At 44.1% G+C, this 26,767-nt stretch overlaps 1 long non-coding RNA gene across 1 annotated transcript; it reads right to left on the bottom strand.

Annotated features, from left to right (window-relative positions):
• Nucleotides 1-546: 546 nt before the first annotated feature.
• Nucleotides 547-22,529, bottom strand: LOC115026689 (uncharacterized). The gene is made up of 3 exons (XR_003834314.1): nucleotides 22,429-22,529; nucleotides 9,246-9,485; nucleotides 547-739 (listed from the first exon to the last, which is right to left on the bottom strand). It is a non-coding gene; the product is annotated as an uncharacterized LOC115026689 (long non-coding RNA).
• Between the last annotated feature and the right edge of the window lie 4,238 nt (nucleotides 22,530-26,767).

Genomic DNA, 26,767 nt, shown 5'->3' with positions numbered 1-26,767 from the left:
GGATGTGGCTCCACGCAGAGCCAAGAGCCGTCTCTGGGTTTGTACTGAAAAACCTCCGACACCTGAGGGAAGCGGCAACAGCTGCTCTGACATGTCGTCATGCAGCTTTCTCCATTTCAGCAGGACTCCAGCGACGTGTGCAACAGATCAGAATTATAACCTTGTAGGTTTCTTAGGGATAAGATTCTTAATTTTGTTCGTCATCCTACTTATTTTAAGAGATATTAATTAACTTTTCATGCAAATTTAGCTCTAATTTTGACCAAATTTCAAGCAGATCTGCAAAAGAAAATAGGAACGAATGCGTCTTTGTATCCACTGAATCCAACACTGTGATCCAGAGAAGAAGAAGATGCAACGAGCTGATGTCACCAAAACCTTCGACGGTCAGAGTCTCGTCGCTGCACACACACCTTCGTCGGGATGGAAACCCACTACATGTGGAGTTTCTGCCGTATGAATTCATCTCTTCATACAATAAACAAACAACACATCTGCATCTCTCGATCAACATGTGGCTCACCTCCGAGGGGTCTCAGGGGGGCTCCGTTGTGGCGGATGCGCGGCCCGGTGGGGCTGCCGTTCAGCTCCAACCGGCCCTTCTTTCCCGGAGGTGGGAGGCCGCTGAGGTCGGGGCTGCCCCCCCTCCGCTCAGGACTGTCCTGGGTGATGGGACTCTCCCCTCCTCGCTCCATCCTCCTCCAGACCCCCAGAGGAGCTCCGGCCAGAGAGAAGGAGTCTGCAAACAAGAGTAGGACATAGTTCAAGTCAAATTCAACTATTAAGGTTGAAGATATTCTATTTAATATATATTTAACATATATATTTAATATTTATATTTAACATATAATTTAATATTTATATTTAACATATATATTTATTATATTTCTGCTTTTTACAACACAAAAATGAACTAATACATAAAACAGGGTAAAAACCAACCAGCTGGTAGAAACATGTTGAGAGATAAACTCAGTCACTTCATCATGTTGGTCTTTTCATGTGTGTGTGTGTGTTGTCTGTGTGTGTGTGTTGTCTGTGTGTGTGTGTGTGTGTGTGTGTGGACTGCAGAGTCGGCAGTTTGTGTTTAATATGTATGAGTACACACACACAAACACACGTTCTGGAGAGCCTCGTGGGTCCCTGTCCCCTGATGAGGGAGCGCCAGCCAAACGTCTAATAAGGGTAATGCCATTAGAAACAGGGGACGCACGCCAACGCAGGAAAGAGCGGCCAAATGGACCTTTATTTACATACGAGCCCCTCGACAATATCTGATGTGAGACCCTCAGTGAGGAGAGAGATTAGAAACGGGGGAAAGGATGGAAATCCGCCCACGAGGGTCTCTGCTGAGTGACACCAAGCAGCAATGCACCAGAACAAATGAGCCCCCCCCTCCCTCGCTTTTTAATACTTCTGCAGCTTTTACTGCTCCAGCTGTCGTAAAGCTCTGAACACAACATGTTTTCTACCTTCTCACACAACAACGCCACAGACAGAAGTATTAAGAGCGTCGGCCACATTTCAAAACATATAAGTAAATTAAATGAGGCTTTGGCGTGATTACAGAAAGTGTGAGTTTAATAACAACAAGTTCAAAGAGTCTCTGAGGCTTTACATGTGAGGACAGCGCTATGATTCATGTTCAAGTAACGAGGAACAACTAAATATATAACATGGAGACTTCACATCCCTTCACCCGCACACACCTGCACACAGAAGACGTGTTCATGTCTTGTGCAGTGTTTGTATAAAATGAAATGACGTCACATCAACAGCTGAGAAGTTTGTGTTTATTGTGTCGTGTGTGAGGAACTGGACTCGTGTGTACGTCGATCTAAACCTTCTTACTTTGGTGAATTTCTCTTAATACTTTTAAAAATATTTAGAAATTATCAAAGGCCATTAAGGGGCCGGTTTGAGGTCATTAAGGGGCCGGTTTGAGGTCATTAAGGGGCCGGGTTCGGACCACGGGGCCGCCACTTGAACAGGCCTGAACCACAGTTCAATAACTTCACGTTGACGTCACATTAAAGTAAAGTGTGTTTCCCCCACACAGGATTAAACACACTAGCCTTTAGCAGGAGGTGATTTCATAGATATGTGACGTCGTTATGAGATGATGAAGATTTACTGCACAACATTTATCATCACGTTATGATTTAACGCCATCACTGACATTAATACTTTCTATAATCTATATAATATATCTCATGATGTGTTTTTTGTCACATTTGTATCATCTCATTATTCTTTTGTTAAATGTTTTGTCTTATTCTGCTTTTATTGTTTTATTGTTGTTGGAAGCGAGACTGTACATCTCAAAAGGTTTTTCAAATAAAGTGCACGAGGAAGAGACGGAGACTTTCATTTTCTTTAAAAAAAAATAATCCTCCTGAGATTCTGTGTTCATCCCCGACAGGTCCGGACCTGCTCTACCCATCCCCCCCCCCTCTCTACTGATGATCCCTATCAAGACCAGGGCCGACATCTCACCATCTGACCTCACACACACACAACACACACACACACACACCACACACACACACACACACACACACACACAACACACACACACACACTCTCTTTAATTCACCGTTTCATTGTAAACACCTTCGTCTGTTCTCACATGTAAATAACAACGTGGCCGTTGTCGTGCCAACAGACTGATAGATGCTAATCTATTTATGCAATTATTATGGGAGTGTTGAGCAATAAGCTTTTGTTCTTCAGAGCGTCTTTACTGCGTGACGCCGTGCACCCTAAACCCATCTGTGCTGCATTGTTTGATAAGGTGTGTGATAGTTAAAGCAGTTAATAAAGAAGCGATAAGACGAGCGGTTGCATATTTATTATGGAGACGAATGTAATGTCTTTTTGATAAGAAGGGTCATGACACATTTCTCAAAGCAATGCTTCTCTGGTCAAATGTCATCCGACTCAGAGAAACTAACTTTTTGTGTGTAGATGTCATTACATAACGCCTCATGTACATATTAAACACTTATATAATATAAACTTGTGTTGATGTGAGTCATGAAGTGGGGAAGCTTCATGATATCTGTTAGTTACATGTTTGACTCTGTTCACCTGTAGTGTGTACAAACATGTATGACTCTGTTCACCTGTAGTGTGTACAACATGTATGACTCTGTTCACCTGTAGTGTGTACAACATGTATGACTCTGTTCACCTGTAGTGTGTACAACATGTATGACTCTGTTCACCTGTAGTGTGTACAACATGTATGACTCTGTTCACCTGTAGTGTGTACAACATGTATGACTCTGTTCACCTGTAGTGTGTACAACATGTATGACTCTGTTCACCTGTAGTGTGTACAACATGTATGACTCTGTTCACCTGTAGTGTGTACAACATGTATGACTCTGTTCACCTGTAGTGTACAACATGTTGACTCTGTTCACCTGTAGTGTGTACAACATGTATGACTCTGTTCACCTGTAGTGTGTACAACATGTATGACCCTGTTCACCTGTAGTGTGTACAACATGTATGACTCTGTTCACCTGTAGTGTGTACAACATGTATGACTCTGTTCACCTGTAGTGTGTACAACATGTATGACTCTGTTCACCTGTAGTGTGTACAACATGTATGACCCTGTTCACCTGTAGTGTGTACAACATGTATGACTCTGTTCACCTGTAGTGTGTACAACATGTATGACCCTGTTCACCTGTAGTGTGTACAACATGTATGACTCTGTTCACCTGTAGTGTGTACAACATGTATGACTCTGTTCACCTGTAGTGTGTACAACATGTATGACTCTGTTCACCTGTAGTGTGTACAACATGTATGACCCTGTTCACCTGTAGTGTGTACAACATGTATGACTCTGTTCACCTGTAGTGTGTACAACATGTATGAATGTTACAATACATATCTTTAAAGGAGCTTTTCTCTAAAGGAGCTTTTTCTCACACTCTTCAGCAGAAGTCTCCACTTCAGTAGCACTTACATACACCAAACTTTCCACTTTCATTCCTCTCTATATTCTGCAGCTTTGTGCAGAGGGCTTTGTTCACATGTCACTCACAGCCTCACTTACACACGCTACACTAACGTGGCAAAGAATACAAAATACATCCAAACATCCCTCTGTGAAAACATGTGACTCTAAGATTTCTGAACTTTTATTTATCTGATATTCAGATTTCTGTTCCGGAGATGTCTGCACATGAGCTCATATTTAATAAGATAATACCTTAGTTGCATATCTAAACATACAACATGAGAAAGCTTGTAATATAAAACATAATTGTGTTAATGTGAGTAATGAAGTGGGGAAGTTTCCTGCTGATATCTACAAGTTAAAATGTTTACCCTCTTCACCTGCAGGCTCTCCTCTTATGAATATGATTTTAAACCTGTAGATAATAAGCTGCGATATCTTCGTCACAGTGTGTTTTTAATAAAAATATAATAATTCAATCTGAGCTTTATTCATTTCTGCTCCGATATAAAGAAATAAAAGCGGTTTGTGGACGACACTGGGACAACCTCGTGTTTTGTGATGATAAGCTGCATTATTACACGTTCCAGACAAAACAAATACACGCCGAGGGCCAAAGACAAGATTGCAGAGCAAAAATGTCGACACACCCAAAGAAATAGAAGAGTAGGACACGACAACAAACACACCTATAAACAACATGTCCGGCTCAAAGACGTAAACACACACACACACACACACACACACACACACAGAGGCTAACGTGTAATTCAAAGCCAGTCTAAACTCTACAAATCAGACGGCTGACAAACACTGATTGGTAGTCCCGTCCGTCCCAAACACAAACTGGCTGCGGCCCTGAAAGCTGCTTCTGTCGTCTCGTCTGCTTGTATGGATTTGTTTTCTCTTGTGCTTTTATTTTTGCATCGTCCAAATTAAAGTTTGGAAAAATCCCTTTCAAAGTTGCCTGAAGCAACATGTGCATGACATGTAAGTATTCAGGGTTAGGGTTGAAATGCTCCCCAGGAGAGATATCACCATTATGTCCTCTTAAGCATCAAAATATCCTTCATTTTGTCAAGAAATGCAGCACAGATAAATAAAACTATCTTATAATCATAAATGAAAAGCAGAAATAAATGATACGTAATGTTCCATCCCTGGGTTTTGTATTCCAGGATCTATTTCTTAACTTTCAACTTTTTGTTTTTATCACGATCTGCGATAAAATCCCATATCGTCCTCAGTCGATGCGAGTCGTGTGAGTCACACACACACACACACACACACACACACAGTCAGGAAACAGAGCAGCACGTAGAGTTTGAAGCAGAGACGTACGAGCAGGATGCTGCACGTGTTGTAAACACACTGACCTCTCACACTGCAGAGCTCAGCAGCCGTCGCCTCGGCTCTGACCGACTCTCCGTGATCTCTGTTCACCGTTACGACGAACGCCGTCTCCTCGTGAACGGTTAACATGCAAACTGCACGCATAGCGAGCGACCTGTGAGGTTATTATTAGCACTGATAGCAGAGCGGCAGACGCGTCACTGTGTCACCTTCCCGTTCACGGTGCACTTTTACAGCCGGGTTATCAAGCTAGTGGTTAATGCTTGGCTCTGAGGCACAGATAAAAGGAGGAGGAAGAGGAGGAGGAGGAGGGGGGTATTAAAAGCCCTGCTGTCAAACTGAATGTACACACACACAGACACACACACACACACACACACACATACACACAGAGAGGGAGTGTTACTGTCACACCCATGTGCATTATAAACACTTATAACTGATGTATATGATTAAAGAGAAATAAATGCAGATAATAATACAAAATAAATATTCATAATACTTTATAACAATGCTCATAACATATAATAATACTGCATCATTGCTGGTCACTTATTAACATACTAATAATGGAATTATAAAAGGATTATAATGTTATGGAAATGTTTCAACACTATGATTCTTGCATTAAAGAAAATATCCGGCAATTATAAAATGTTTTTTAAAGAGATTCAAAACGATCGTTTATGTCCTGAAACGATCGTACATCGAGATATCGTGACGCAGTTCTGTCGTCTAGATTAATAACAACGAGCACGTTCGAACTCAAACTCCTCAGAGAGTCTGATGAGAAGTATTTTGGGGGGGGTATCATTTGAAGATCGTCGTTTTCTTTTGACATTTTTGCACTAAATTTGTTTATTAATTGAGAAAATATTCAGTCATTTTTCATGTTTCGAGATCGTTGTCATAAAGCATCGTGAATATTTATGTGCAGGAAGTGAAACCCAAATAAAAACATCAGAGGTTGTTTTTGAAAGTCTGAAAACAAAATGGGGAACAACAGGAACGTTTTAAGTGCGTGTGTTTATGACAGATGATTGTTACATTATTGAGGAATCTGCTGTTTATGGCCATCAGATGTGAGACTGTGATGTGGGGAGAGCTGGTGTGAGAGGAAGACAGACCTTTATGGCACACACACACACACACACAACTTATTTTGTTCTGCAGAGGAGAGGGTCCTCGGGCTCACACACTCTCTCTCACACACACACACACACACACACACACACACACACTCGGGTGAGGGGGCGAGACGAAGGCCTTCTGGCAAACATGTTTGGATCCCTCGTAAACATCTCATTTGATAATACGCGATGAAGAGTTAACAGTGAGCATTTATAGCGTCGCCTTTCCAGCTAGAGGATGCACACACTCATCCATACTCTCTCACACACACACACACACACACACACACAGACACACACACACACACAGACACTAAGCCACACAAACCACAGCCAGCACGCTACACAGACTCTGTGCTTTAACACTTCCAGGGACCACACACTGACTCTGAATACAGCCACACACAGCAGGGACATAAAGAGTGTGAGGAGCAAACACACATGTGTGTATGGGGGGGGGGGGGCAGAGATGCAACTATTTCTGATGCTCAAACTGCATTACATCATGAGGTGTTGCTGTTGTACTGTCAGATGTTTAGAGAGCCGAAGCTGCTCAAACAAAGTCACAATGTAAAACTTTTACACACACACACACACACACACACACACACACACACACACACTTGTGGAGTTGTCTCCGTCACGTGGTGAAAGACATCATGGAGGTCTGTGAGAGAGGAGCATCATTAGCACCGCAGAGCTTCTCCCACTATCTAATCTGCAGTTTAATAGCAGACACACCCGCAGAGAGCGGAGTTCAGCGGGAGGCTTCAGTTTGGAAATGGAAATAATCTCTTGGATGAACGTGAGTCTAAATAAAAATTATTATAAGAAGTTACAACAATAAAGAAATAGAGGACTAAAAAAAAGTATATTTCAGCTACTAAAAAACATCTTCGTTGTATGAAGTCGCACCATAAATTATTTGCGCATCTTTGCGTCAGATCTTTTTTTTTAAAGCCTCGCGCACATGACGCCTCTGCAGCTCAGTGAAAGTCAAAGAAAATACAAGTTTCACAAACTCTCCCCCCCCCCCTCCTCCTCCCTCCTCCACGTCCCGACACACTCTCGCGCGGCCCGTCAACTCTGTAACATGTGAGCTTTAAGTTGACAGACGGGCCGGAAAAGCTGCAGCAAAGTGTCCCATCACTGCAGCTGAGACGAATCCCTTTCTCCTCGCGGTCTGCTCCAAAAAGAAGCTCGTGCATTTAGTTTGTTTGAAGTTATGTTATTTGCTCATGTGATTGACGCCCTGTGGGGAAGAGAAAATGGTGGCACGGTGTAACGCGCTTTAATTAATTATCAGGCCTATTTTATTTATATCAACAATACAATTACTGATACGTGTAGAAATATTGTTTTTCTGCTCGATATAAATCCAGATTATCCGAATTCTCCATTCACAGAAAATTCAAAGACTGCGCGCGATAATGTGACGAGAGAAAGACGCAGTTTGGGTTCCTGGTGGTTTGGTAAAAAGAAGCCTGCTGAGTGTTTAAAGGTCAGCTGCTGCCACACGAGCCACAACAAATGTGGAGTTTAAATCGAGAAGCAGAAATAAACTTTTCTGCCTGACCTGTATGTGACAATTATTTTTAAACCCAGCATTAATTCTAAAGTGTACACGAGGACGTGGGGATTTCTTGGTGTTATTGCTCGTGACATGACGGTCTGCACGAGGGCTGTTTCTCATTCCAACGCATTTGGCTTCAGTTTCTTTGGATTACGCAGCAGGCTGGAGGCCTGAAGGGTTCGGAGCTCTGAGTGCGTTTCCCTCCGAGGTGGAGAGCTTACTGTCCCATGTGCTGCAGAGGTTAAAGGTGCAGCCCGCGCGTGTTCGACACCTCTCTGTCCCCTCGGCATGTTTTATTCATCGGCGCGTCCCGGTCACCGGTGGATGTGCAGTTTGAAGCGGTTATTTAAACTGTGCACGTGTTAAACAGTAACATCAGTAACACGTCTCACAGTAATGGATCATTTATTTTGTATTTATTTTAAAGTTAAAAAGTCACAAAGTGATGTTGTGACGCATTTTAAGATGTTTTCTCAAAAAAGGAAGATTTATTTTAACCCTATTAGTGTTGTAATACACACACACACACACACACACACACACACACACACACACACACACACACACAACTTGCTAATATAAATTATTCTGAACGTGTAGAATAAATCTAAACACTTCCTGTCAAGCCTCTAAAATAGCTTGAAAAAAAAAGCAGCAAAAAACATCACGTTAAATATTTACTTCACAATATTCACGAACTAGTGAAGTTCTTTAAGGATTTATGTGAGATTGTATTGATCTAATTCATATTTAAAATACTAAATACAACTAATATTTAGTGAAAATGATACTAGAAGTAAAGGAAACACATTTCACTTGTGCCAAGAAGCTGAAGTTGAGCGAACATGTAAATATAAATACGATTCATTTGTAAAAACTTCAACAAAATTAATGTATTATTAGCTATTAAATAAATTACTTGGCCATTTTGAAAATTCTATTATTTTAATAGTATTGCAATTATATGAATGGACATTAGATATTATTATTAGACTAATAAGATACATTAAAAGCATTAATTATTATTAATACTTATTATGATGAGTTATTTATAGTAAAAGGAGAGTTCGATATTAGTTACTGAATCAATTTAAATAATGTTACTTTACATGATATGTGGCGGAGTGTGTGTGTGTGTGTGTGTGTGTGTGTGTGTGTGTGTGTGTGTGTGTGTGTGTGTGTGTGTGTGTGTGTGTGTGTGTGTACTCACTGTTTACGGCGTGTCTGTAGCGCTGCTGGCCGCTGAGGAGGCTCTGTCCATTGATCAGGAGTATTGAATCCAGGGCTGGGCTGTGCTTCGGCGGGTCGCGCTGCTTTATGTTCTGAATGTGGACTCGCCTGAGACCAAACCGGTGATCCACAAAGAAGAACAAGTTGGACTCGGTGGCGGTGAGAGGGCAGGGGACAACAGCGCGCGAAGCAGCGGCGCGAGAGGACGGAGGATGCTCGTCTGTGGGGAAGGAGAGGCGAAGACACCGTGTGAGCTCCGGAGGTCTGTCCTGAAGACAAACGTGATATTTACGCAGCACTTTTTCCCTCTCGTTCTCCCTTTTAGCTCAAAGCGCGTCTCTGTGGCACAAGTCTCCCTTCCTCTGAACTCATGGCTTCATCCTCGGAGGATTTTAAAGCGCAACAAACAACGCGACGCAGCCGGAGGAACAAAACAAGACAACCCGGGAGACAAACACACAACACGGAGCTGACACAGCAAACACCGGCGTGTGAGTTACAGTAACGGCGGGTGGAAAGGACCGGGTTCTAATCAGAGTGTGTCACTTTCAATCTTTCCTGTGCCAACGGGCGCACTGACTGATAGAGGGAGGAGAGAAGGGAGGAGAGACAAAGAGAGAGAGAGAGGGAGAGAGGGAGAGAAGGGAGGGAGCAGAGGAGGCGTCAAAAAAACTAATCTCACCCATAGAAGCATTTTGTGGGCCGGATCTCGCTTTAGGGCGCATAACATGCTACACAAGTGACTACCAAACTTTATTTCCTCATTAATAAACCTGTTCAGGTGATTGTCAGGCAGCCCACGTGGTGCACCTTAAAGCTGAAACAACCTTCATGATTCGTCTCCATTCTACAAACAGTTGCGCAATACTTTTCTAAATCCTATCTGTCTGAAATCTTCTTCTCTGGGTCATAACATGCAGCTGACTATCAGAGACCTTGACTTTAGAGAGAAGATAGAGCGCGCTGTTCTTACTTTTACACTAATATTTCTGCTTCACGCAGCACTAACTTATCAGCTCCCTCCTAATACTTTCACATGTCAGTATCATCCCGCAGATAGTCCTCCCGAGGTGAAGTCCATGCACTGATACATGTTAATAAGTAGCCTATAATAAGTCCCTTCTGCTTCTCTCCTTATTAGATACCCTGAATACAACAGCAGTGTCCCTGTTAATGATAAACCTGCGCAGTGTGCAACCCACACATCTGTAAATCACCATCAAATGCGTGCAAACACCAAAAGAAAAAACTCAATATTCAGAGTTAAAGCGACGCACAGACACACTGGGTGGTCAGTGAACGCCTCGTGCTTCCAGGTCATCATGCAACACACACACACACACACACACACACACACACACACACACACACACACACACACACACACACACACACACACACACACACACACACACACACTCACCGTTTAGCAGTTTGTTCCAGAGTTAATACTGAAAATACAGACAAAATCAGGTGTGTTTGCACAGTGTTTATATGAATTCACACACACACACACACACACACACACACACAGTTTTTAAGGGTCTCATTTCTCATGTCTGACTGAAGATGTCACCTTGACCCTGTGCCCTGATGTCAGTGTGGTACGGAAGTCGATGAGGATCAAATGACACCAACAACTGAAATATGAAATGTTTTATAAAATGCAAAATAACATTTATACTAAAAATATCAGTTTCGCGTTAAAGTTAAAACATGTGTTATTTGAAACTGAGGAAAAGGTCATTCTTCTTGTCTTTCTTTCTGAAGTTGTGATTTTCTACATTATTATTTGTTGAAACAACTAAGACATAAGTCCAGCGGTCAGACATGTACAGGTAGAAGCCCGCAGGTTGACCCAGCAGCACGTTTGCTTTACTTTCCTGCAGCTACACTCTTGTTTGTGATTCTCTCAGTTTGAGTCACCTCGCTGTCTCTGCGGCCTTACCGTAAACGGAAACAAGGGAAGTCTTTCATGCACATTTGAACGAGAGCATGCGCAACCGAGCTGAGCCGCACACATGAAGGTCTGCAACATCTGCACCACTGTGGCTGTGCGTAAAATGCGTCAAAGCCCGTCTCATGCAGGGGGTGGATTACTGCGCGCTCCGAGGCCTCTGGGTGTTCAAAACGTGGACGGGGAGCTCGAGGTGTCCACTAGAAGAGAGCGCGAGAGCCGTTCGGTGTGTGTGTGTGTGTGTGTGTGCGTCGCCAGTCGTGCGCGTAGCTTTCCAAGAAAGAGACTCGAGCTGTGATTCAAGGGCCTACTTTTTGGAGTTGTGTCCTCTTGGTTAATAGCAGGTAGAGTTTTGCATAATTAAAGCAGAATCACCATAAACTCAGAGATATTAATTAAAACTGCTCCACTTTACATTTACAGTCACATTTAAAGACATTAGTCTCGTGCACTACATCATCAACACTGCGTTAAATCTGTAAATATAAACCATCTTTAACTCACCTTGTATCTGCTCAGCAGACACCTGGCAGCTCTGCTGAGATGCGGAGGAGCATTAAGTGGAAGCAGACAGTGGCGGAGCGCCAGCGCGCTGCTCGCTGCTCATTCGACAATAATATTAAATATGATAATGACGGCTATGATGCGCGCGCGTGAGACTGTTGGCAGGAGCGCGTGCAGGCCTGATTTAGTCGAGGTGACCCACTAAGAGCGAGAAATAAACAAGAGCTTATTAAACAATTTCTAAAAACATAAAAATAAACAGATTGTGATTCCGTCACGCAGATTGTCGCGAGGCTGCGTGTGACGTTTACGAGTCTCTGCTGAATTCTTGCAGTTATTTTAATTTCATCGTAAAAGGCTCGTTAGAGGTTGAAAATAAGAGCGTTAAAATCCATTTAAAGCTTTATTTCTCACCATGCAGGCCGTTAAACCCAAAGTGGCTGCGGTTTTTGGATAAGGCGATATTAAACTCCAAACTGCTGCTTTCGGTGGAGGGCAAGGACACGTCATGTGACCTGCGGCATTTGTAGTTTATTTAGGCAAGTATCTTTAAAATTAATTGGACGGTTGGAAACCTGAGGCACTGCTGGTGGATGTGATAAATATTTCGTTGTGCTGTTGCTTTAAATCTGGAGTATCATGCATGTAGTTCATTTCTAATTCATTTCTGCTAAAGCAAGTGTATTGAACGAAAACGTATTTTGGATTAAATATTTAAATCACTGCAGTTATAATGATTACACAAACAGAATATCACCAAAAACAAAAGTAAATTAAAAGACAAAGTCGTCATTTTCTCTCTGTGTTTGAATATTTAAAATATTTCTCAGGAAAGACATAACGGAGCTTCACTTTGTCAACTTCAATTGTCTTTATCCTGCAGAGAAAGTGCGGCGCAGCGAAGCGCACACCGCGCGTGTTGTGAACACCATCGCACTGTATTTATTCAAAGAAATGTTCTGTTAACTAACTGCATCATGTGCATCTCATCTCATCCTGCGAGGCACCGGGCAGCGGCAGCGCGCCGGTGAATTATTGAAGCCCGGCAGGGAACCGTCTGCCTGCAGAGCTCCGACACACTCCTTCCCCTTTATCTATTTTCCATTTCTTGGGGAAGTGGGAATCTAGGAACGAGCCCAAACAAGCGTAACAAGCTCCACAATGCCGCGAAGAAGGATGAAATATTGATCCCTGAAATAGCCCCGATGGAAAACAAGTCCAGAGGACTGAGAGTGAATAATGCACGCGAGTCTGCGACACTGACGCGCGTGTCGAACATGATAGTGACAGCTATTTAGAAGATATTATTTATCAGGCAGGTAAGTGTGTGTGTGTGTGTGTGTGTGTGTGTGTGTGTGTGTGTGTGTGTGTGTGTGAGAGAGAGAGAGAGCCCCTACCTACCTACCACCCCCCCCCCCCCCCTCCAAAGAATTGCAAAAAAAGGAAAGAATAACACGCTTTTATTTATTTCACTTCCAGGGAGCAGAGCGATTTATAGAAAGTGACCCTGTGATTCGAAGCAGAGCAACAACTGCGGCACAAAACTCATTTAAAATTCAAGAAGTCAGCAGAATAATTTAGAGAAGAATGCATCTGGCTTGGATCACCTAAAAAAAAGAAAACATTAATAAATAACCATATTTCTAGCGTTGAATTGACATCATGGGAGTCTGTAGGGGAAATGTGCAGACAGCCATGCGTTACATAAACGCCATGCATGCACTCTTACACACTAAATTAAATAATAAATGCGTTTTATCTTAATTATCTTTCTTTAAAAGACAAGAAATAACAATGTTGCTTATGTTGGTTCTTCTGGTGACACGAGCGCATCTTTCACGCAGCTCTTAGAAAGTGTGTCACGTGCCTGTATTTGCCACCGGGGAAGTGGTTTTGTATAGTTTGTATGATTTTGTGAGACGTCTGTTGTCATCTTGTGAGTGTTTGACTGAGAAAAGCAGAAGCATCATTTGTGCAAACAGCGCGGCTGTGTGGTGAAGAGCAAACAACAAGACAACAAGAGGGGAACTACAACAAGGCCTGCACCCAAACATCTGGACTCACCTGGGAGTCTGCACCCAAACATCTGGACTCACCTGGGAGTCTGCACCCAAACATCCGGACTCACCTGGGAGTCGATGACATCTCGATATTTTTCTGACTTTAAAAGGCCTTAACTTTAGCACAGAAGCTTCTCTGCTGCTATTATATTCATAAACAAGACTGCACGCACATTATTTAAATCAAACATTTCAATTCAATTGGAGAATTGTCCGTTTGTCAGAAATATGAGCACGCGCATGGAAGAGAACACACAGGAGGTTGTAACGTGCGGATCTCATTACACATTAATACAAATGTTAAGACGTCTTTAAAGCATTTTAATCGCTTTGTTATTTGTTAGAAAGCAGGAATATCTGCAGAAACTGATAATAAATCAGATGTTTCTGAATAAATCGAACATCTTTCAGGGTTTGAATTATCCTCGGTGTTTCCTGAGGAAAGACTCTCGTCATTTCTTCATGCGCATGTATGAACTCTGAGACAAAGTGTAAAAAACATAATTAAAAAAAGGCCTTCAAGGCCAAAATATGGAGTAAAAATATTCACAGAACACAGAAACTGACGTGAAGACGGAGCTTCAGGTGTGAAGTAAATTATAAATATACATGTGACATTATAATAATATAGTATTGCCGAATTAATAACACTATTATAAAAAACACAATAATATCGGACTGAATTAGCTAGATATTTACTACATAATATTATATTGTAATTATTATTTGTAGGCTATTATTACTATTATTAATAATAATATATATTTTAATTAATAGTATATTACCAGGGGCCATTTGTTAATTGTACCCACATTATTAGCCTGTTATATTATATTATATAATTATATTATATATCCTGTTCTGACTGAAGCAAACGGGGTTTTTATTCCTGCGTGTTCCGCCACATTAAACGCTCGCGCTGGTTACAATCACGCTAATTGAAATGGAAAGTAACGAACGCACAACGCGCGTGCGACACAAAGCAGACTATTACACACAAACCTGAGCAAAAATAAATACTTGTTTTTCTTCTTCCTGCAGAAAACATGTCACATTTCTGCAGAGGTTTGTCTGATCGCAGAGAATAAAGGAGATTATAATAATATTTAACGGTTATTAACTCACTTATTTCACTTCTACTCGTTAATACGCAGATTTTAAAGTCTATTTGAGTTTTTCTCTGCAGTAACATAAGATTCTTGAGTTTTATTCCGTGTGTGTGTGTGTGTGTGTGTGCAGCTTTATGTCCCCTGGCTGCATTAAAGAGCAGCTGATGGAGCAAAGCGCTGCAAATGGCTTGTTTTTAAAGGATGTATCTCGTTTCCGTCGAGGATTAATTTGTCTCTTCTGGCACTTTCAACCCTTTTCTGCAAATTGCTTCCATCCAGAGGTCACGGCTCGCGAGGCCATTATTGCTACTTCACACCATATTTCACTGTGCACGCGCGAGAAGCTGCAGACACTGGATACTACAGTACTCGCATATTAATACCTCTAAACAAATATCTTCAACTAAGTAATGCGAGTAATATTGTAAAGTAATAGACTAAATAATAATTCGCCTATTATGAGTATTATTTTGTATTACTAAAAGGTATTAAGTATTAAATCAATGATAGACTTCTGAATAATAAATAAATAAATATCATATTATACATGCAACATATTATCTTTCTGTACCTACTAGGACAATAAGACACTATTAATACAAAATAAGTTTTCCTAATGGCTTTTTGAACACTAAATAATTTTCTACAGATTATATAAAAGCTATTGCTTCTGAATTAATACGAATAAGGTTGACAATCTATACTTGTACAACTTTATTCTGCATTTATTGATGGATTATGAACAATATCAACCACACAGAGGCAGACGGGTGAATTATAACTGCTCTATAAAGCATTTATTAACCATTAATAAAGCAAGTTTTAATGTGTGAACCTTTACAAGCAGGTGTCTTGTTAGAAAGGGAACATTGCTGAATTCAAATATCTTTTAGATGCACGAACGTGAAGAAAGTCAAAGCAGATGCACGAACTCCACTCGGCCGTAACAGACTGACGGTCAAACAAACTGCAGGAGTTTCATTTGGAAAATTGTATTTGTGCATCAAGACAGCAGCGCTTAATACATCTCAGCTCCTCGGTGTCTCTGATGCACCACGCAGGATTGTTTTCCTTTGAGTAGAAGCCGTGGCCCTCGCCCTGCGGCCCCCAATAAGTTCTTACCTGAAATCAAACCCGCCTGCTTAACGAGGAGGGAGCTGGGAGTTTGGAGAGAGAGAGGCGGCTGCGAGCGGCGGCTCTCTGCACTATGTCATCGTGCACAAGTATTTGACAGTTGGAATTATCTGTAAATACTTCATTAGACTGTGCATGAGTTCCCCCCCCCCCCTCAGGAGACCATGAGGCACTTCTGCTAAGATTTACAAATGATAACATAAACACTTTGAAAAAGAAATTCAATTCTCATTTAAAAAGAATTGTATAGAGAGAGGAGGGGAGGAGGGGGGGAGGGGAGGAGGGGGAGGGGAGGAGGGGAGGAGGGGGGCGGGGAGGAGGGGAGGAGGGGGGGGTGATTGAGGCCCATGAGCAACAAAACAGCGGAGGTCTCTGTAATGAGGTTTGGAAAGTGTGTTCAGGGTTTACTCGACCTGCCAGAGGGATTGTCTTCCACACAGACACAGAGCCAGGAGCTGAGCGCTCCACACGTCCACGTCCTGCGTCCTCTTCTGTGGAGCGTCAGACACTGAGCGCATCAACACACCAGTTCATGCAGCAGCCCATAATATCCAGCCTCTGTGTCTCCATGAAGCAGCAGCCAACACACAGGACAGTGTTCTGCTGTGTGCCAGTCAAATGAAATGCTCTCTGGCTCTCACATCACTCACTCACACACTCACACACACACACACACACACACACACACACACACACACACACACACACACACACACACACACACACACACACACACACACACACACACACACACACACACACACACACACACACACACACACACACACTCCCCATGTCAAGCTGTCTGTCCTAATAAGCAGCCTCTCATACCTGAGAGCCTCGTGTCAGAGCAGGCTGATGTTTGGAGGAAACGGAAACTGATACGCTTTAAAAGTGTGGGCTCTGTGAGAGGAGAGAGGGAGGGAGGGGGGGGGGGACATGTCACATATTAAGAGTTGAGAATGAAAAAGAAAGGAGGAGACAGGAAGTTGCAGGTGGACTAACGGTTATTTTCATGTTTATAGAATGTTGGAAAATAGTGAAAAACGTCCAAACGTCTTGTTCCGTCAGTCAGACACACGTTCACTTCACTGCGGTAGAAAACTGAGAAAAGCAGCAAATCTCCACATCTGAGGCTGAAAACGTCTTCTGACGTGTAAAACAGCTTCTTCTGACGTGTAAAACAGCTTCTTCTGACGTGTAAAACAGCTTCTTCTGACGTGTAAAACAGCTTCTTCTGACGTCTGCATGAAAGATTATCTAAACGATCAGTCGATCACCAGAACAGTCAACCATTATTTTTCAATTAGTCGACTAATCGCTGCAGCTCGACTGGAACTCCAGATGCTGAAGCCAGACCGAACTATTGATTCAACAGCTCACACACACACACACACACGCACACGCACACACACACACACACACACACGCACACACACACACACACAGGTCCTACCATGAAGCATTCTGGTCCCCAAAGCTTTTTGCAAACTTACAGTCGACGTCGGCGTCACAATATCCACGAACAACCCACATCTACGAGTCTTCACCGCTAGGACGCAGACGAGCCAACGGCCTGTGGGTAAACACGGCTGCGGAGTGGTGGATGGTTTCACTTTGCAGCCCCCCCGCCGGTGTGGGCGGGGCCAATGCATTCAAAGTAAATGTCAATCATTTACTGTCAGACACCAATGAGGAAGCTTTTGTCTCCCAAAGCAAATCCCTTTGATTTCTCTAAAGTGAGTCAATGATTGAAAACATGCATTGAGGGACACCCATACTGGCCTGTGGGGTATTTAGTGTGTCTGAATGTGTGTGTGTGTGTGTGTGTGTGTTGGCTGGTTCCTGAGTGGCTGTCAGAGCGATAATGATCTGGCCGGCTGCGGAGGGTGCAGGGTCAGAGGTGACCTCACTGCTGTGATCTTGTGTTTGTTATTGCTATGCTGCCCTTGGACGGGTTAACATAGCACACACTGCATCAGCTGCTCTGTGCACTTCCTCTGACTCTCTCTCTCTCTCACACACAGACAGACACACACACACACACAGACAGACACACACACACACACACACACACACAGACAGACACACACACACGCACACACACAGACAGTGCTCAGTCACAGGTCTGTGAGAGGCGTCTGAGGGTCACTTCCACATGTGTTGATGGGCCCTGAGTGAACTAATGTAACCTGGTGAAATGTTCCCGGCTGCAGGGAGGACAGGAGCAGAGACCCATGTGTGCATGTTCGACACTTTGGAGGTACAAAAGTGTTACAAGCATTAAATTGTGATTTTCTTTTATATTTCCCGTTGGATTACTTTAGAAAGCAGAAGTTGTTGAAAGCCTCGTAGAGCTGCAGCGATCTCTATTTCTCCATTAATCCTAATTAATCGATGTTCGGTTTGAAGATGTCGTCCTCAAACGTGTCGCTTTGTCCACGTGACGATTTTCAGTTTACTGTCAAAGCCCAGAAACCAGAACATATTCTCATTTTGTTTTTTCCTAAAACAAATGACACAAACAGATGAATCCATCATCAGACGGTCGCAGATTCATTGATTGGTTGACAACAAATCAATTCATCTAGAAATCTTTGCAGCTCTGGTGATGATGGGGAGCGGACGCAGACGGGTCCCGTCCAGTATTGTGCAATAACTAAATGTTTCTTGAATGTTGTGGTAGTAAAACGATGGCTGGACCATAAGTAGAAATAAAAGGCGTGTTGTGCAGTTTGGGGGTCTTCACTTTGAAGTCTGGAACACAAGGAGCCACCGGAGTTCAAGAGTTCTGTTCCCGGATGTCACAGAAGTTGTGGCTCTAACTGTGAAGTTCTGCACATTTGTTACAGGAAACCTTTGTTGCCAACATGTTGGATCTGCTTTACATTTTGCTCGAGGAGCTGCTTTTTATTTCTGTCATTTAACTATTTATACAACAGTCAGCAGAAATATGCACAAAGAACACAAATATTCAGAACAAAGAACAGAGATTCACCAGAGTACTGAGTACATTTACTCCAGTACAACTCCATGTAGTGCTACTTTACTTTAGATGTGCTGAGTGTTTGTGATCAGCTGAAGGATGAACTTCTTTATGTGTTAAATCCTCCTTCAGTGTTTGAAAAGCCTCTTGATCAGCTGGAAGATGCATCGCCACAAAGTGAGACGCGTGGTTCTAACGGAGATACAAACATGATGATGTTATAGAATGTGATGCATGGTGTGCATTAAACTACCAGCAGGATGTGAAGGAGGGAACATGCAGCACACACACTGATGCAGCAGTGATATTAATTGCAGGAGCATCAGCTGTGATATCTCATCACATTTGAAACATCGTTTGGTGGTTTTTGCAGGTGAAAACATGAATTAACCTTTTTTTTAGGAGGGAAAACAAGAAAATAAGTCAATAAAGTTTAAAATAGTACAAAAGTGAAGTCGGACCAAGAAGACGTTTTTAATCCAGGTTCGTCGTCTCTGTGGACGTCCTTACAGCGCGGCCACATCTCGCAGGATTTGATGAATTTAATGGACAGGCCTTAACCTCAGATATGTTTGTGGTGTAGCCTCCATACAAATATAATAGCAGCCACATAAGAGAGCTGCGTGCAGCCGGCCGTCTGTAGCTGAGCCAGCGGAGGTATGCTAATGGAGTCAGAGGATCGTTCTGTGTGCGTCACACGTCTCCTCTGAGTGTGGTGGTCAGATGCCCACCCACCTCCATCATTTTCATACTTCAAACACTCAACAAAGACCCTCTAATGCGGAACATATTTGGGGATGGATGGCCACGGCGCTGGACATGTGCGAGGGGAAGAAAGAAGAAGAGAGGATCCACTTAATCAGCTGTTATTTATAGCACAGGGAGGTTTAAAATCAACATGTAGAGGAACACGGCCGTATGGCTTCATAACGGCTGTTCAAATAATCAGCACGCTCCTCCTCCACTGCTGCCTTTGTCTCCTTCACATCCTCAGGCCTGCAGTCTGAAGGGCGGCCGGTCACAAGTTACCTGAACACGTATGACCCAAAACATTATCGACTGGTCTCACGATACTTTGCAGCTTTTGCATTTGACAGACTTTCTACTCAGACAGTGACAATGTCTGCATGCTTTCGCACAAACATGCATATGCAGATACTCGACTAAGTGTGTGTGTGTGTGTGTGTGTGTGTGTGTGTGTGTGTGTGTGTGTGTGGTGTTTTGCAGAAAGCTGTGAAATGAAAACAAATGGGAATCCTAAGCGAGGTGAACATGACGGATGGAGCTGCTCGGAGGGAACAGAAGCATTAGTGTATATGGAGAGTGGTCTGGTTTGGCACATGGGGTGTGTGTGTGTGTGTGTGTGTGGGGGGGGGGGTAATAGAGGAATGGGAATGACAACGCAGAGTCAGTGAAGGTCTGACATTGCCAGAACCTGCCATGTGTCATCGATTAACCGGGTAGAGCTGCAATGATTTAGTTGACAAAGCATCACATCAGTGCAGAGGATCCAAGTGTGTGTGTGTGTGTGTGTGTGTATGTGTGTGTGTATGTGTGTGTATGCGTGTATGTGTGTGTATGTGTGCGTGCATGCACTAATGATACTTGTTGACACAAACGGAGGTGCCATAGTGATATCATTACATTGTTTTATTTCTCTTTTATTACCGAGAGGTTATTGAGTGTGACTGCAACACTTTCTTGGAACGAGTTCGTGCAAAATGATTCATGCAGCAACAGTGAATATTAAAAACAGAAAGAAAAAAAAAAACAGGACAGAAATTGTTTTGCCATTTTTCAGTTGATTTGTGCAATAAATTAAATCTAAACATTTCGGTTTTGGTGTCGGGAATATAAAGCGCGGGGTAAGAACATGGTTTCAGCTCATAGCAGAGCGTAAACACTCAAACACAGAAACACAAAGCAGGAACAAAGTGTCAGGATCCAAACGCTGCTTCAGCTAAAAGACAGAGCCCACTGTAAACAGCGTGAAGCTACAACTTACAGTGTGTGTGTGTGTGTGTGTGTGCGTGTGCGCGTGCGTGCGTGTGCGTGTGTCAGGTGAAAGGGCCAGGTAGACTAGACAAGAGGAGTGGATAAGTGAGGGACAGGAGCAGCCGACACGTTTCTTAAACCGAAGCTGGACCTGTTTTATCTCAGCGTGAGGAGAGAAAGAGGGGGCAAGGTCTTTGCAGGGACAAGGCCAGGCATGGCGTTGTGTGGCTGGGAGAAGGAGGAGGGGGGGGGGGTTAAGATGAGATTGCTGCAGTTCTGGAGGTCTGTCTGTGAGCTGTGGAAGGTCTGCTCCTGGGGCTAACTGATTAGGCTATAATTTGAGGGGTGTCTTGAGGGAGCAGCCCCCTTTTTTTCCGCCCACGGGAGGCTGGAGTAGGTGCAATAGGACCCTGAGACATATCAACACACACACACACACACACACACACACACACACACACTTATGAAATGATGGATAAGCAGACGTGGGGATTGAGAACAGGAAGTGATGATTTAAACAGAGACGCCAGCAGCAGAAAGACTCTCCCTCCCTCACACTGAGACTACACGCAGGCTGGAAGGAGCAGGTCAACGTCGAATTATGTTTCATGTTCACGTCACCAACGCGGCTGCGATCAATGTGTCATTAGATCAACGATCCATCACTACGTGTATGTGAGAAGTATTGTTATTAGTGAGGAACCTACAGAGAGTCTCTGCTCTCAGCCTCAGCAGACACACCAGGGATGGAAAGAGTTCCAGAATATTACACGACAATACAAGTGAAAGTTCTGTTAGTTTAAAGAAATGTACCCAAGGAAAAGTAGGATACTAAAAACGCACTTGGATAAAAGTTTTAAAAAGTATGCCAGTAGTTAAGTTGCTGTTTTAAATAAATGAAAAGTTATATCATGGTATAGGTTGCTACTGTTGAATTAGAAACCCCCTTCAGACCCCAACATGTCAAGTATACACCAGTGGAACATCGCCACTAAAGGCCAACACAACAATAAATACAGACACCTTCCTCAGCACAGAAACTAAATATACTGATAATAAATCAAATGTCTAGTACACCGCAGAGGGTGCAACACACAATATTAAACTACAGAAACTAAATATACTGATAATAAATCAAATGTCTAGTACACCGCAGCGGGTGCAACACACAATATTAAACTACAGAAACATAATAACCTGAAGCTTCTTATAGGACAGCAGCATGTGCATCACAAAGCAACACACAGGAAACAGCAGAGATGTAGAAACATTATAAACTCCGCAGCTGCTGCAACAAACACAAACATGGCCACAGCATGCACGCGCTCATGCATGCATACCTGCACACACACACACACACACACACACACACACACACACACACTGCTTACAGTTAGTGAGCGTGTTGTTGTACTCACCTGCCTCAGTGTCATCCGGTGAGTCTCGTGCACCGTGAAGTCCTCCTCAGGCTGCTCCACGTTCAACTTGTCTGCTCGTTCATGTGTTGCCCCCCCCCCCCGCCCCCGGCCTCTCGGCTCTCGGCCCCTGCGCACCTTTTACACCGAGATTCCGCAATCCTGCCGTAAACACGATCCGCCATTACCCCGGCTCTGCTCATCTAAAGTCACACGTGTGACTAGATGGCACGCGGGGTCTCTGCAGAGGTGAACAGTCACAAAGGTTTGCACACACCTCATCACTGAAGGTGAAAGTTCCTCAGTGGGCGCAGAAGTCACCTGGAGGATCCACCGTCTGCATGTTAGCCACACTAATGCACCTGTTCATGGGTGTGCTTGATTTGGGTAACTTCGCGTGCTCGCGGGGTGGTGCACTAAACCAGTGAAATGAATTGAATGCTAACCTGAACTCAAAGAGACACAGTCCTTCATTGTGTTCATCACTTAGTGAGGGTGCACATCCTGCTCCTGCAGCTTCTTCTGCAGCTCCACTGGTGGAATGTAACTAAGTATTTACTCAGGTACTGAACTTAAGTACACAATTAAAGTACGTTATGGCCTAATTCCTACTCCACTACATCTCCGGGGTTAATATTGTACTTTCTACTCCAGTATGTATCTGACATCTTTAGTTATTCACCCTCTTGCTGTCCACTTAAAAACTTATTTTGAGTTCTTGTGATCAGCTGAAGGATGAACTTCTTTATGTGTTAAATCCTCCTTCAGTGTTTAAAAAGCCTCTTGATCAGCTGGAAGATGCATCGCCACAAAGTGAGACGCGTGGTTCTAACGGAGATACAAACATGATGATGTTATAGAATGTGATGCATGGTGTGCATTAAACTACCAGCAGGATGTGAAGGAGGGAACATGCAGCACACACACTGATGCAGCAGTGATATTATATATGTACTTAAACTGAACTAAGGTTTGAATGCAGTACTTCTACTTGTAGTGGAGTATTAGTACTTACTAAAAGCTGCTGATTCATCTCTTTTATTTGGCTCCACAATATGTTCACGTGACTTTTGTTCTCTGTAACAACTTGAAACGTAGCGACGGTAAAAAGCACTTTATTGTAACAAGAGTAAACTCCCCCCTGCCCCCCCCAGCACCAGACACATTTATACTGACAGGTTATAATAACAGCTTCAGTGAGTAACCACGAGCCTTCACCTGTGCACCATGCAGACGCTATAACAGCTGTAGTGCAGTAACCACGGGGCCTTCACCTGTGCACCATGCAGACGCTATAACAGCTGTAGTGCAGTAACCACGGAGCCTTCACCTGTGCACCATGCAGACGCTATAACAGCTGTAGTGCAGTAACCACGGAGCCTTCACCTGTGCACCATGCAGACGCTATAACAGCTGTAGTGCAGTAACCACGGAGCCTTCACCTGTGCACCATGCAGACACTATAACAGCTGTAGTGCAGTAACCACGGGGCCTTCACCTGTGCACCATGCAGACGCTATAACAGCTGTAGTGCAGTAACCACGGAGCCTTCACCTGTGCACCATGCAGACGCTATAACAGCTGTAGTGCAGTAACCACGGGGCCTTCACCTGTGCACCATGCAGACGCTATACCAGCTTCAGTGAGTAACCACGGAGCCTTCACCTGTGCACCATGCAGACGCTATAACAGCTGTAGTGCAGTAACCACAAGCCTTCACCTGTGCACCATGCAGACGCTATAACAGCTGTAGTGCAGTAACCACGGGGCCTTCACCTGTGCACCATGCAGACGCTATAACAGCTGTAGTGCAGTAACCACGGGGCCTTCACCTGTGCACCATGCAGACGCTATAACAGCTGTAGTGCAGTAACCACGGGGCCTTCACCTGTGCACCATGCAGACGCTATAACAGCTGTAGTGCAGTAACCACGGGGCCTTCACCTGTGCACCATGCAGACGCTATAACAGCTGTAGTGCAGTAACCACGGGGCCTTCACCTGTGCACCATGCAGACGCTATAACAGCTGTAGTGCAGTAACCACGGAGCCTTCACCTGTGCACCATGCAGACGCTATAACAGCTGTAGTGCAGTAACCACGGGGCCTTCACCTGTGCACCATGCAGACGCTATAACAGCTGTAGTGCAGTAACCACGAGCCTTCACCTGTGCACCATGCAGACGCTATAACAGCTGTAGTGCAGTAACCACGGGGCCTTCACCTGTGCACCATGCAGACGCTATAACAGCTGTAGTGCAGTAACCACGGAGCCTTCACCTGTGCACCATGCAGACGCTATAACAGCTGTAGTGCAGTAACCACGGGGCCTTCACCTGTGCACCATGCAGACGCTATAACAGCTGTAGTGCAGTAACCACGGGGCCTTCACCTGTGCACCATGCAGACGCTATAACAGCTGTAGTGCAGTAACCACGAGCCTTCACCTGTGCACCATGCAGACGCTATAACAGCTGTAGTGCAGTAACCACGGGGCCTTCACCTGTGCACCATGCAGACGCTATAACAGCTGTAGTGCAGTAACCACGGGGCCTTCACCTGTGCACCATGCAGACGCTATACCAGCTGTAGTGCAGTAACCACGGGGCCTTCACCTGTGCACCATGCAGACGCTATAACAGCTGTAGTGCAGTAACCACGGGGCCTTCACCTGTGCACCATGCAGACGCTATACCAGCTGTAATTAAGGCAGCATGTGATATTTATTGCTGCAGGTTTTAAGCGAAGAAGCTGATATTTATCTGGTGATTACAGGTACTAAAGCTCGGCGCTGCTTTGTTTCCCGGCGTTGTTTGGCCATTGCCATGACGCTGTGTGGGTCTCCACTGTCAACAAGCAGCCTGCAATCTCCCATTAGATCAGATGCTATTAGGCCAGAGAGGAGTCGCTGAGCAAACACTGTCCCTGCCTTTCAGACCCGGTTATCTAATCTAGTCAACAGGGATGAGCTGGACTTTGGAGTTCACAGACAGACAGGGCGGTCTGTCCACAAGTGTTGTTTGACACGGGAATAAAACGCCACTCAAGATCAGACGAGTCTTCATTGGTCGAGCCCCCCCCCCTGAGACCTCGTATGAGCTTTATGAGGGAGAGGGGGGGGGGGGGGGGGGTGGGGTGAGATAAGAGTTTGTGGAGGTGCTTTGTTGAGGGTCAGGTAACGTCTGGTGCTGAGGATTGGAGATGTGGTGTCTCGCTGCATTAGATGTGCTTCAGTGGAACGCTGTGTTCTGCAGCATCAAGGCTTCGTTTGTTTGCTCCTCATTAGTTCTTCGATCTTAAAGCAATGCTTACACGCTCAGTGGTTGTTCCTGCTGTCCACGCCGGAGCGCAACACATCCCAGAAAGAGATTGTAATGGAAGAAATTGGAGACAAAAAGTCGAGTCATGCATTCAAACGTTTATCCGAAGCTAATATGAGACCTGCAGCCTGAGAGCTCCTGCTCAGCTTCGGGGTGTGTGTGTGTTTGAAACAATGTGCTGTGAGATGATACTGTGTGTTTGGTTTTATGTGTTTTCACATTTTCGTGTACGTTGTTTGAACAATGTGTTACTGCTACTGTAGACACTTACCTGGTGAAATAAAGGTTTAATAATACACACGACGATAATAACAGTAGAACAAAGACGATTGTTTCACTTTGGAAGATACCAACTTGATTTGGAAAGTGCTCTCACAGAAATACGTACAACAATGTACACATTGGCATGTTAGTATTGCATTAAGACTTTTAAATCAGATATGAACCGATCCTTTATGCTTGAACCTGGACGGAGCTCTTGTGCTGCATTATAGTTGGCAGAGAAGTCTTAAAGGAGGACACCTGAGCTCAGCCTGGAAAACTTAGCCTTGTCCCAGTAATTCTCCCTCTCCGTGCTTATTAGACATTGCAGAAAGGATCCACACACAGCGACTGCTTTCCTTTCATATTCTATGTGTTTTGTCTCATTCGTGTGCTCATCCTCTCCAGTGTAGAAGTCTCCATCTCTCTGTCTCGTCTCCTTCATGGCTGAGTGCTTTGGTCCAGGCTCAGGAGGCAGAGGCGGCGGTGTGTATGCGGGGCCAGCCTGGCCCCGGCCTGCCCAGCGTCAGGCTAAGTGCCTCTGACAGCCCACCGCACAGTTATTAACTGTGATCCGCCACCACAGGGCCCGGGCAACCCCGCGCCGAGGGGAGGGTCCACCAGAGGGCTCTGCTCCAAACACAAAGACCGCTTTCACCTCTCTCGCAGTCTCCTCTGCTCTGCACCATGTACCCTCCTGACCCCCGCCTGCTAATACATATTTACATCATTTCACATACTGTGCATACAGTTGTGCTAATA

Source organism: Cottoperca gobio, chromosome 21, assembly GCF_900634415.1.
Source record: "Cottoperca gobio chromosome 21, fCotGob3.1, whole genome shotgun sequence".
NCBI classification, from domain to species: domain Eukaryota; kingdom Metazoa; phylum Chordata; class Actinopteri; order Perciformes; family Bovichtidae; genus Cottoperca; species Cottoperca gobio.
Note: the sequence above shows the minus strand (reverse complement) of the source record. Positions and strands in the feature narration are given on the sequence as shown.